The sequence below is a fragment of the Microtus oregoni genome, unplaced genomic scaffold (genome assembly GCF_018167655.1).
Source record: "Microtus oregoni isolate MIOR12 unplaced genomic scaffold, Mior012 000033F_ref0000390, whole genome shotgun sequence".
Lineage (NCBI taxonomy): Eukaryota > Metazoa > Chordata > Mammalia > Rodentia > Cricetidae > Microtus > Microtus oregoni.
Genome location: NW_024543092.1, coordinates 20,604,530 through 20,616,640, shown reverse-complemented (window position 1 = coordinate 20,616,640; position 12,111 = coordinate 20,604,530).

Genomic DNA, 12,111 nt, shown 5'->3' with positions numbered 1-12,111 from the left:
TGAGACTGTCTGAGAGCTGTCTCTTCCATTGTATAATCCTCCCTAGGGCTGGGATTAAAGATGTGCATCGCCCAGTTTCTATGGCAACTAGTGTAGTGTCCGGGATTAGAGGTGTGTGTCACCACTGCCTGCTCTATAAGGCTAACCAGTGGGGCTGTTTTACTCTCTGATCTTCAGACAAGCTTTATTTATTAAAATACAAATGAAATACGACTACAACAACATTCTCTTTTAGAATGGCCTTTGTGTACACACACGTTGTTTTACACAATGTACAAACACTAGGGCCTTTTGCTCTAACCTCCTTCTCCCCTTTTCCTTCCTCTCTTTGTCTCACTAGAAGAGACAGAAATAATGTCACCACTCAGAAATGCCCACACCCTGACCCGGGGACTCCTGACTGCCACCTTACAGGACCAAACAGACTTTGCAGATGGGGTTACTTTAGGACCTTTGAGCTCCAAGATTATCCAACAACACCCAAAGGACTCAAGGTCATAACCAGGGTCTTAAAAAAGGGAAGCAGGGGCATCAGAATCTCGTCCTCTTCACAGCCCTTAAAAGATCTCAGCCCTACAGATGCCTTGGCTTCTTATCTCTAGAACAAAAGATTTAAAAAGTCAATTAACTCTAAGCCACTGGATTCATGATTGTTTGTGACAACAGCCATAAGAAAGGAATGCACGGACTCAAAGATCTGCCCACTCCCCAGTAAACTGTGTCTCCCAGTCAGCTTTAACTGTCCACTGGATGTGGCCCAGAGTCCTCTGAGAAGAGTCTTAATTGAAGAATTGCTCAAACAAATTAGCCTGTGCGTAGGCATGCTGGGGTTGTCTTGATTCGCTAACTAACTATGGAGGGACTAGCCCAACCGTTGGTGGCGTCATTCCTTGGCTGGTGGCCCTGGGCTGTATGAGGAAGTCAGCTAAGCCTGAGACTGTGTGGATGTTTGCAAGCCACATTCCTCCTTGATTTCTGTTTCCGGATCCTGCTTAAGTTCCTGTCCTGACTTCTTTCCAAGGTGGACTAGAACCAGTAAGCTGAGCAAATGACCCTTTCCTTCCCCAAGTCGTGTGTGCAGTATTAGCCTGAATTGCAGCATGGAGCGAGAACACTGCGCAAGTGTCTGGGCTACTACTAGCCACTTTACCAAACGCAGCAGCCTAGGGTCTAGGGAGATAGATCAGTCCTGCCTAGCAAGAATGAGCATCTGTGTTTGGATTCCTAGTGTCAAGTCGAATAACCAGGTGTGACTGCACCTGTAATTCCGATGCTCAGGAGTTGGAGACAGGAGCATCCTCAGGGTCCAAATCAATGAGCTGGTCTAGATTCAGTGAGAGACTCATCTCATAAATGAAGGTGGAAAACAGCAATGGAAGGTACTTAATGCCATGTTCCTTTCTGTCTTTACACATAGGCACGTGTATTTGTGCACACACATACACACACAAAATAAAACACACCATCTTGAACATCTCAGTGCAGAGTTGCAGGCAGGCAGGTAGCTATTCTCCTGGTGGATATTCAGGGTCTCAGGGGCCTAGGCTCTGTGATCTGTGGTTTTTAAGTTCTCCACATCTCCATTTGAGCAGGGAAAGGGGGTGGGAATAGAAACCCACAGTCTACTAAGGAGAGCCCACTCCTATAGATGCACTTAAGGCTAAGGCAGGGGCTGTGAAATGCCACCACCCGATTTCCACATCTGCCTTCCAAATGGAGCCAGCCCAAAGCCTCGCTGAAGCACACTGCATGCAGCTTGGCACCTGATGCACATGGATGAGGTAGCCTTCTCAGATTCAGGTGTCTGTCCATCCTCTGGTTCTGGTGACATGTGACTAAGATCATTGTCCCAGTTTGCCTCCTACAGCTGCAGCAAAACACTCTCCAAAAACAACTTAGGGAGGTGTTTATTTTAGCTTACGTTTTCATGTCACAGTCTGTCACGGAGTGACATCAGCGTAGAAACTCGGTCAGGAATCTGGAGACAGGCCCTGAAGCAAAGGCCATGAAGGAACACTGTATACTGGCTTGCTCCTCTGTGGCTTGCTCAGACTTCTTTCATACATTATCCAGGCCCACCTACCCAGGGATGGCTCCTCCCACAGTGAGCTGGGTCCTCCCCCATCAATCATTAATCAAGAAGAAGCCCCCAAAGACTTGCCTGCAGGGCAATGTAATTTCCTCATTTGAGGTTCCTTCTTCCTAAATAACCCTGGCTTCTGTCAAATTGACAGCAAAATAAAACAAACAAACAACAATAATACCAATAACAAAACAAACAAAACAAAACCAAAACCAAAAACCCCTATCTTCTTTTTCCTGGGCATTCCCAGGGACCTTTCTTCTGTATGGATATTAGACTAACTTGACTTCTCTTGGGAAGTTTCTTGCACTGGTTTTAAGGTCTGTCTTAGTCATTATTTCTCCAGGACTAAAACCTGCTCAAACGTGTCTTTGCTTGATTTCATCTGTCCTTTCTCTTTATCCTCTTTTGCCAGTACTTACACTATCCCTTCTTCATAATCCCTAGACTTTCCTCCATCCTATCTTCTCCTTTAGGATTCTTACTTTCCCTATCCTCATTCCTATCTTCTGCATTAGGATTCTTACTTTCCCTATACTCATTCCTGATGGAGGAAGGTCATTGGCTAATAAAGGAACTGCCTTGGCCCATTTTATTGGTTAGAGGATAGGTGGGAGGAGTAGAAAGAACAGAACGCTGGGAGGAAGAGGAAGTGAGCTCAGACTCCGACAGCTCTCCTCTCTGGAGCAGATGCCTGAGAGAGACGCCATGCCCTGCTCCCGGGATGAAGCTCCGACCCAGGATGAACATAGGCTAGAATCTTCCCGGTAAGCTCACTTTGGGGTGCTACACACAGATGATTAGAAATGGGCTAAATTAATATGTGAGAATTAGCCTAGAAGAGAAATGGGCCAAGCAGTGATTAAATGAATACAGTTTGTGTGTTGTTATTTCGGGCATAAGCTAGCCGAGCAGGCGGCCAGGGTGCTGGGAACGCAGCCCTGCCACCCCTATTACTACAGATTGGCGTCCGACGTGATGAACTAAACCCACTTAAAAAACCTGAGAAGGCTTAAAAATAAGGGAGCGAGAGTTTAACACAGATTTTTGCTATTTGTTGGTGGCGTGCTGTAGAGAGATTTCCTGATTCGGCAACAGTAGCAGAAAAAACGCTGTGTTATTTTAAAGCGCGACTTCCTGGGGCTGTGCCGCCATTGCGATCTCTGTCTGGCTCCTGCGGGAGACAGAGCTTTTGAATAGAGCATTTGGAGTAAAGTGCTACGATTTGTTTGATGGCAACTAGACTCGCTGTGTTCTCGGGTCTGCTTTGCTTGTTAGAGGCAAGCATGTGCTTTCATCTAAGAGAGGCTTCCTGACTCAGCTTTAGCTGCAAAGCCTGCAGCTCATTAAGAGGTCCTGCCACGAAACACTTAAACGGTGTTGACGAAAAGCTGTACGCATGCTTTTCGGTTTTCAGCCGTAGCAGGAAAAAAGCTGTGCCATTTAAAAATGCCGGCTTTCTGGGCTGTCCTGCCAGGACAAACTCTGACTCTTTTACGCAGGCGGTTTGTGCGGTTTGCAAGCACAGGCTGCTGAAGCTTGCTTGCTGGCTACAGCCAGTACCTCAGCCATGAAGCTGGAAAGCTAAGGAATGGGCTGGATCCAGCCGGCAAAGCCACACCTTTAATCCTACTGATATTGCTTGGTAAATTAAAGACTCGTGTGGTCAGAAAAAGAGAGATATACAGTAAAGAGAGATTCAAAGACAAAGAAAATTTCTGAATGGTTTAAAGTGTGTTAAAATTATATGCAGACTAAAAGTTGAAGTTCTTAAAGTAAAAAACAAAAAAAGGAAGAGAGTTGTTGTGTGTGGTAGCACACGCCTTTAATCCCAGTGCCTAGAAGGCAGAGACAAACAGATCTCTGTGAGTTCAAGGTGTAGTAGTGTACACCTTTAATCCCGAATGCCTGGGAGGCAGAGACAGGCGGATCTCTGAGAGTTCAAAGACAGCCTGGTCTACAGAGTTACTTCAGGTCAAAGATACAGAGAACCTGTCTCAAAAAGCAAAGAGTTAAAAGTAAAAATAAACAAAATAGAGGTTAAAACAAAGCTGCACAAAGATGGAAAATACACAGAGAGTTTTGATACTGTATGCTATTATGCTCTCTTTGAATTGTTTGAATGCTGAGGAAAGAGCAAAAGCTACTAAAAGATATTTGTTTATAAATGCTGCTGAACTAATCCAACATAGATATTTTGAATTTGGATCTAAGGATATGATACTTTGGAAAAGAGATTCTTCTTTTGTTTTCACAGAGGATGAGACACTGTTCATTTCTTCTATTCCGATTTGGTATGATGGACCACGCCCTCCTGAAGGGTTGTTGTGAAAATCTTCAGAAAATTGCTTCGCTCAACTGCCAACCGAGATGAAACTAGCACACAGGTTATACCATGAAAGACCTAATTAACAACGCCCCCATTCAGCAGGAAGCAGTTTGGAGAGAAATAACTGCGCCCATATTCCCAAAAAATGTTTATAAATGTTCTTTTACATTTGAAGGGGGATATGATATAGATATGAATAATTTGAATTAGTATAGATTTTGCTTTATTGATAGAGATTTAAGGTCAATTTTGTTATATGTATATGTATTTCTGATCTTTATTAAGGTATTGTGATTGTGTAGTTCATTTAAAAATGTAATGTATATAGTTAGTAATAGATAATCATAATAGTCAAGTTTGTAGTCATGTTAGTTAATATTTTCTAGATATATAGAGATATATTTTAGATAGACATTCTTCATGTCTTTCAAAAATTAAAGAATAGGACATTTAATATTTTAATAACTGAGGACTTTTCATGACAGTGAGACACTCTGCTCCTGGCAGCACCAATCTACTTCAAGAGGAAGATGGGCATCGAAGAGGATCCTTATGGAGTTTGATAGCCATTTGGGCAAGAAACTGCTCTTGCCTGGACTATTGCATAAACTGGGCACAGAGAACCCGCAGAGAGAAGACTACTGAACTTGCCTAAGGTGAGATGATCTTTCGGGGTTCCTGATTGATTTTGAAAGAGTCTGCGAGACATTCTGCAAGACACAACAGATAGTGACTGAACTGACTTTGAATTTTCCTGCTTTATGGAAATGTCTGCTGGATACCATGGGCCTGAAGGCTGAAGATGGATGCCCCAACGGTACAGAGGAACTTTGGGTGACTGTCCAGGCAGCGAGATGTCTCTGTCATTTCTAGAGTTTGAAAGTTGCTTTTTTTCTTGTTTGCTTAGGTAGTATTGTATCTTTCTGGAGTCTTTGATGGAGTTAAGAATAGTTAGTTATAGTTATAGTTTTCCTTAGTTATGATAAAGATTATTGTAACTTTTACTTGATAACTGTTTTGTTATATGTAATTTTGCTATGTTAAAGTTAAAGCTTTTTTTTTTTTGTTTAAACAGAAAAAGGGGAAATGATGGAGGAAGGTCATTGGCTAATAAAGGAACTGCCTTGGCCCATTTTATTGGTTAGAGGATAGGTGGGAGGAGTAGAAAGAACAGAACGCTGGGAGGAAGAGGAAGTGAGCTCAGACTCCGACAGCTCTCCTCTCTGGAGCAGATGCCTGAGAGAGACGCCATGCCCCGCTCCCGGGATGAAGCTCCGACCCAGGATGAACATAGGCTAGAATCTTCCCGGTAAGCGCACCTTGGGGTGCTACACACAGATGATTAGAAATGGGCTAAATTAATATGTGAGAATTAGCCTAGAAGAGAAATGCGCCAAGCAGTGATTAAATGAATACAGTTTGTGTGTTGTTATTTAGGGCATAAGCTAGCCGAGCAGCCCCGCCGCCCTTATTACTACACATTCCTATCTTCTGCATTAGGATTCTTACTTTCCCTATCTGTTTCTTTGTGCACCTTGCAACATGAAATAATTTCATGTTTTTCCTTCAAACTTTTTTTTTGAAAATCTGTTTCTATTAACAATTGTAGTTTAGCATATAATTTTTGCATCTCATCTCCAATTATAAATTTGTCCCTTTAATTGACTGTACTTAAAAAAACTTTTCTGTGATGTTTTTCAGGGTGGCAATTTCTGTTATTCAGCAGTTTCAGTTTGGAATGCTGTCTGTAACTAATTTGCTCTGTAAATTCTTTGATTTTCTGGGTTTTTTTGTCATGTGACATTTCACGTTTCTTCTTATATTTCTTTGGATGCAGTTTTGCTGTTAATATTCATATGGTGGAAGACTTTATTACACTGGTTCTAACTAGAATTCAGTGAGGCTAACCGACTTCTGCTGGCCTGTCTGTTTAAACACTTTCATCTGGTGGCTGGAAGCAAGTTCTTTAACCTCTCAATCCCTTTTTCAATCTCAGCCTGGCCACAGAATATCCATTCCATTTGGAACATTTACCTGGTTGAGGTTCCGGGGTGGCTTCAGGATCAAGTTCAATCCAACTGTTCCTGAGTCTTATGGCATGACCAGGATCAGGACTCTATAGTTATATGTGAGAATGAGTTTATGTTAAGAGTAAATACTGTTAACCTATGAGTCATCTCTCTACCCCTCCCATATTTTAATTTTGTTTTTGTGTGTATGTAAGTGATGGCACTCAGAAGATGTCAGATCTCTTGGAGCTGTAGTTATAGGCAGTTGTGAGCCACCTAACTTAGGCACTAGGAACTAAATGTGGATCATTTGTAAGAGCAGAAGGCAGTCTTAACCACTGAGACAGTTCATATATATGTATGGTTTTGTTGACACAGGGTTTTCCTGTGTAGCTCTGGTTGTCCTGGAACTCACTTTGTTCTAGTAGGCTGGCCTTGAACTCAGAGATCTACCTGCCTCTGCCTTCTGAGTGCTAGGATTAAAGGTGTGCACCACCACCACCTGGTCCCTTCAGTATTTTTTAATCATGTCATTGCAAACAAATTTCTCCACGATCCTGAATATAAGATGAGATCCCCAGTTTGACTACACAGCTGACTTTTTATATCATCATCATTATTTAGCCTAGGTTGTCTTTATCTATCGTTGGCTATTAAAATGATAAGAGTTCAACCTCAGCAATTCACCATTTGGACCATTTCTACGGCAGCCTACTGTCTGTATGTTTGTCTTCCACTTAGAGTCAGAGGCCAGAAGCTTTCTACAATACACTGCAAGACTCACGGTTTCTGGTGAACTTTCTTAATCTATTCAAAGAAATACACACCTCTAACACTTGTCTAACTGCAAGTATACTATGTACAATTCGGGAATGTAAGAATTGCTAAGTAGAATTCTCAACACCAGAAGCTTCACATCCTGTTCCCCCTCCTCCAGTGGCCCAGCTAGGAGATTCACTGCATCTACTCATCTCTCAGTCTTTGCCTCCCCTGGGCCCCAACCTCAGCACGGATCTTCTAGTCTCCCTACTACATGATTTTCTGAAATCTTCAAAAGCCTATTCAGTGTTCCAGAGAGTGTTTCTCTTTTTCTGTAGAGTTGTTCAAAGGAGCTAGTCTCCTTGCCAAGCAAAACTGCTCACACAGGCAACACCACAGATCCATCAGAGGTTCTTGCCTGCTTTGTGCATGACTGCCCCGAAACAGGCATATGGTGCTTTCAAAGACTCAGAACTTTTAAGGTCTGCATCCTGGTCTAATATCCACGGAAACACCGAAGGAAGAATTTTCACACAATGAAGTAAAGAGCCACAGGGGAGGAGAGTGCAGATGGGACTGCTTATCCTCTGTTCAAAGCGACAGGAGGACTAACCCAACACTTCACTGTTATGTACATCTCAGGAGAGGGTCGCCTCTGGGATGCATGCAAAGCTGACTGCAGAAAGTCGCAGCCATCATTCTTGACAAATCAAGAATGTGTTCTTATGGGCAGAGACAATGAGGTCTTTCTTTGTAGGTAGCCTTCTCTGGATTCAGGGAACATGCTATGAAGATCAGAGACTCCTTCTCTGTCTTCATCTGTTCATTTTATTTTAACCTGGGTTTCTTTAATGTTGGCATTTACAACTTCCAGTTGCTACTGAAGAAGCGTGTTAGGAACCGTGGTGATGGTTTGGAGGCCGTGCCCACAGTCCTCAGCAAGCAAGCAGAAGACTAGCTATGGACGTGGTTCTTCCTTTTGAGATGCACTTCTACAAATGTCCTTGGCTGTTGGCGGGAGGCCGAAGGCAGTAGGCTGCCATTTAGAGTGTAACTACTGGGGGTGATGTCTATCTACGTCTTACTTCGTTTTCATGTTATTTCATGAACAAATGAGAAGATGTAAATATGCTAAATAATCACACTAATTTCTAAGGCAATCACACTTTTATATGTGGGAGTTCTGCTAGATTTTACTTGAAAGCTTCAGCTTAGTTGCAGTATGTATCAATGAATTACACACGAAACATGTCATACATAGCTACTTAACCTGTGGGATATGGCTCAGAGCCCCTCTGAATGCTTGCATGTCTTAGGAAGGCATGTTTATTCACAAGTGAAGTGATGTGGAACATGATCTCCGTCCCCTACAGTGACTCTACTTTAAATGCATGTCTTCAAGATAGCACTAGGAAATAGCAGAACCAAACAGCAAGGGCATATGCTCACAATCAGACCTCAGTGCTGGGCATATCAATGATCTCACGTAATCTACTCTTAGGAGCCCTATAAGGCAGGAATTGCACCTATTTTACAGATGAGACATTTAAGGGTTTTTCCCCATGTACAAATGTGGTGTCTACCCCAATGTGTACACATGCCTCCTGAATGTGAACATGCATACATGCATATTTTGTGTACATACATGTAGTTGTCTGAGGTTGACATGAGCTGCCTTTGATCTCTACCTTACATGTTGAAACAGGGTCTCTCACTTGAAACTAGAGCTCACTGATTTGGGTATTCTAGCTAGTCAGCTTGTTCCAGAGACCCATCTCTGCCTCCCAGATGCTAGGGTTGTAGGTCTCACCCACCTGGCATTTACACACTTGGGGGTTAGGGATTTGCATTCTGGTCCCACACTTGTGTGGCAATCACTATACTTACTGAGCTGTCTTCCCCAGCCTTTGTGAAGTTTGAAGTTGTGGTTACATGTCCAGAATCACCAGTTAACAGACCAATACTTCTAAGTACAGACAAATTAGGACTCTGAAAGTATTCAGAGGGATACCAGTGAACATTGTTAAGTATGTACAGTTCGAGCTGCAAATTCTAAGTGACTGACAAGTTTGGGGCTGTAGCTGTGAGCTCTACCAGCACACTCAAGGCCCTAGGTTCTATGTCCGACACTGCAAACAATAAATACATGAACTTGAAAATTACTATCTTGGCTTGGCAGACTCATGACCTCAGTCCTCCAAATAGAAGGGACAATAGCTGTTATTGGACAAGAACCACCTCTTCTTTCTATAGCTCCATGTTTGTCTCTAGACAGAACTGTTGTGAAGCGTAGAATGGGGTAAACAGTGGGGTGTGGTGGCTGTCAACTCGATGGGCTCTCAATCACCCTTGTGGCAAACCTCTGAACATGTGAGGGACTTTCTAGATCAGGTTAACTGAGAAGGTCCACTCTTGAGTGCTGGCAGCACCATTACAAGAGCTGGTGTCCTAGACTGATTTAATAAGAAAGGGTCAGACAGCATCATTCATTCCTGTTTCAGAATGGGGCCTGAATGTGACACTGTGACCAGGTGCTTCATGGTCCTGCTGCATTTCCCAGCCATGCTGGACTGGACCTGAAGCAGAAGAAACAGCAAACCTTTCCTTCTCCAGATTGGGTTTGCCAGAGTTCTGGAGGCTGCTGTCAGCTCCTGGCTAACCTAAACTCAGAGTCATCATACAAATCCCTTGTTCATTTAAACCATAGGGGTGAATGAGTGTTGAGCTAACCCTTAAAACAATACTCACATTACCAAAAAGTGCCAAGTGGAATATATACATGGACAAAGTCCTAAAGGTGGCACTCACTTGTCTTTCTTTAGGTCCAAAGGAGAACAGCAAGCCTCAGACAGGGAAGGTGACAGGGACACACAGACCACAATATTAAGGGTGAGGCAGTCCTTCTGTAAGGCCCAACTCTTCCCGTTTCCTAGTGGACTAGGATTCCTGACAGCAGCTCAGCAATGCCCCCCACCATGGTCCTTGCATCTGCCCTTTGGGCACCTCATGCTGAGAATACACTTCCAGTCATGCTGTTCATGTCTAGTCATTTGAATACTCTTGTCTAGATTTCCTAATGGCTTCTAATAGAAAGTACGCCGGAATCAAGTGATTCCAGTTATTGCAAAAACAGCACAGGACTCTCACTTGGCAACAAAGACATCAGAAAACACACATTTACTACTGAACTTCTGGGCATAGGTTTACCACTCCAAGTCAGCTACTAATGTGTTTTAGGGGATGAGGCATGACTGCCCTAGCCATCATTCGTATAAATGACTTCTGAGCTACCTAAGCCAGGTTTAGGCTGGGACTCCATCTGACTGGGGTGTCAAGTTTCAACAGTAACGTCAGTTCTGTGGAAACTGGACTATTCCGTTTGGAGAAAGTTTGAACAGAAGAGCTTTGTGAGTGTGGAAGTTGGTCTGATATACACTGAGGCTTCAACATATAAAGAAATGGTTCTCAAATCAGCTGTCAATGTACATAACACTACCTGATTAGTGTAACTGTGCCCACTGAGTGTGCCACTGAGAAGGCATAAAAGACATGCCTCTTTGGAGAACAGAATGCAAAACTTAAAGCAAAAACCTCATTTTCCTCCCCCCCCATACCAATGCTGCTTGAATTAGAAACCAAGAACAATGTGCGAGTAATATCTTAAACTACTAAATCTTACTGATGGCAGGGCACTTCTAGATATACTACATTTTATTTTTATTCTTTTTAAAATTGTTCTGATAGTAACAAAAACCTAAAGGCTGACTGCTAATTCAGTAAAATTCAGGCTGTTCAACTCACTGATCTAGTTGTTTTTTTTTTTTCTGAGATACTGGTTCATTTGTGTGTGTGCATGCCACAGCATGCGTGTAGAAATCAAAGGACAGCTTTGGGGGAGTCAAGTACTCTCCTTCTACCATCAGGGTTTAAGCCTGGGTGCTGAATGCCTTCCCCTGCTGAGTTATGTATGTATCAGCCAGGGAGACCAGTTTAAATTTCAGCTTCCTCTCTTTCATGATACACTACACCCACTAATTTCGGGCTTTACATTTCCCACCTGAAATCCTCAAACTTATTTTAAAATTTGGACATCTGCTTAAAATATGTTCTAATCAACTCTTTCCACTAACCTGTTTTCAGTTTTATAGGCTGCATTACTTAGAATTCTACAGCACAAGAATATCTTGCCAAACGCTTCAAGTATACCCAAAGTTGCTGCATTCGTTACCAACACCCACACAAGTTTGAAATGATCCTGAAAACTTTAGGATTAACTCAGTCCTGCAAGAAAACTTAACCTGTTAAAGTTTACCTCATTTTGTTCCCATTCAGCTCACCTATCGTTTTAATCAGTATTCAATGAAGTAACCAATATGTAAGCAGGGCATAAATTAGGAAAACATTCTCACCCCAAGAGAACTGATCCACTTAGATGAAATCAGTCTATCCATCCAGTTTCCTAACCAGACTAGTTATTTTAAAACCAGTAATTACAGAAATCCCTAAAGGCCACCCAGCTCCTAGAATACACTGTAAGAAATAAAAATTTTATGAACGACAGTGGTTTTTAAAATACTTTATTGTGTGAGCTTTGCATACCATGGCAGACATACTGAGGTTAGAAGACAGCTTTTGGTTCTCTCAAATCCAGGTTGTAAGGACTGCAGGCCAAGCATTTTACCTGCTGAGTCACCTCCCAGTGGGTAGAGTTTCAACCAATTTACAGAACACATTCATCTGATTTTTCTCTCAGGATGAAGGCATTAAGATCTGTATAGCATGACCCCCTTTTTGAGAAGGCAGGGTAGTGTCTAAAGATACAAATCTTATTTCTGTACCTGGGCAGACAGTCTGTGTGTCTCTAGGTGCCCTAAGAAGTGGTGGTGGGGTTAACAAAAGATGTGTTTTTGAGATAAGGAAAACAAGGAATA